Genomic DNA, 1,752 nt, shown 5'->3' with positions numbered 1-1,752 from the left:
TTTACAAAGATGAAGCATCTCAGAAGTTTTCTATGAATTAAAAAATGCCTTATAAAGAATAAAAAATCACAATGTCCCTTGTATTTCCAAGCCAAAATGTCCTCTCTACTAGTTAGACTAGGCATATATAAATAATATTCATTTTTTTAAATAAAAAATAAATTAACAATTGAATAATAAAATATAATTGATCCATATAAAAGTTTGTCAACCATTTAACTCATATGGTTGTGCTAATAATCAGTAACAATTAATACTTGTGAGAACTAATAATATTGAAATAGAAAAGTGATAAGTACTCTTCAATATATCTAGCCAAACTAACAAACCAAATGGTCCTTTTCCATACATTGTTTTTGGTTAATTTTGTCCAAATATCGATAGATATTTTTAAGAATCACCTGTTAAATTTGTTTAATTTACAAAGATGAACAATGTAGGTAAGGGAAGTCTTGGAAAAATGGATCTGTAACTTCAGGAAAAGGATTGGCTCTAAGGTTTGGGCCTAGGGGTTTACACCCTCAACTTGAGGGTTGTCGATAGTGTGCGCATGATGTTCTCACATTGAGGGGTGGGAGTCACGTGCCAATTGGGCTATGGGCATAGAATTCCCCCTACTAGAGGCTTTTCCCTAGGAAACGAACGATCAACTCAAAACTGGTACAGACAAGGGGAATCTGATTGTTTAATTAAAAAAAAACATTGCAATGGTCCTTACAGATGGTGATGCAATGTGATTTCTGCTGAGTGATCTCAATGTGAAAGTGAAGAAATTCGACCAAGCATGGGTAAATGGCGGGAGTAACTATGACTCTCTTAAGGTAGATAAATGCCTCGTCATATAAATAGTGACATGCATGAATGGAGTAACGAGATTCCCACTATCCCTATCTACTATCTAGCAAAACCATAGCCAAGGGATTGATCTTGGCAGAATCAACAGGGTAAGAAGACCGTGTTGAGCTTGAATCTAGTCTCACTTTGTGAAATGACTTGAGAGGCATAGAATAAGTGGGAGTTGTTTCCATTGCAAGTGAAATAGCACTACTTTTAATGTTATTTTTCTTATTCCGTGGGATGAATATGGGGGAATGCCCACGTTTTTGGCCTTAAGGAATGTCTCGGCGGTTTTATTCGGGCGGAAGACATTGTCATGTGGGGAGTTTGGCTGAGGCGGTGCATTTGTTAAAAGATAACACATGTATCATAAGATGAGCTCAAGGATAACACAAATCTCATGTGGAACAAAAGGGTAACAACTCATTTGAATTTGATTTTCAGTATGAATAGAAACCATGAAAGTGTGGCCTATCAATCCTTTCGATTTTGGAATTTGAAGCTAGAGGTGTCAGAAATGTTACCACAATAACTCGCTAAATGTCCACTCTACTAGTTAAACTAGGTGCATATATATATATATATATATGAGAAAGACTAAGAAATTAAAATGAGAAAATAATATTCTTTTAAAAAAAAATAAAAATATTCAAAATTAACAATGGAATAATAAAAACTAATTAATAATAAACTCGTTGGATTTTAAAGTGTTAAAATTCCGAACTTTTTATGAGTTTATTTGGAAATATGTTTAGTAATGCAATGATCAAATTTTTTAATAAGGATTTTTTATATTATAAATATGTGTAAGAAAAAACAAAATTAAGATATTAAAGTTAATGATCAATTATTTTTATTTTAAATATATTTTGGTTTTTTATTCTAATAAAAAAAATCAATGTTATTAAAAGAAAA

At 31.8% G+C, this 1,752-nt stretch overlaps 1 pseudogene; it reads left to right on the top strand.

Annotated features, from left to right (window-relative positions):
- Positions 1-426: 426 nt before the first annotated feature.
- LOC149149036 (25S ribosomal RNA) lies at positions 427-1,407 on the top strand (annotated as a pseudogene; the record flags this gene model as incomplete).
- Positions 1,408-1,752: the final 345 nt, after the last annotated feature.

The sequence above is a fragment of the Pinus tabuliformis genome, chromosome 9 (genome assembly GCF_031772625.1).
Source record: "Pinus tabuliformis cultivar Carrire ecotype Pingquan chromosome 9, CPIR1, whole genome shotgun sequence".
Lineage (NCBI taxonomy): Eukaryota > Viridiplantae > Streptophyta > Pinopsida > Pinales > Pinaceae > Pinus > Pinus tabuliformis.
The sequence above is the reverse complement of the archived record's forward strand: the minus strand, read 5'-3'. Positions and strand labels throughout refer to the sequence as shown.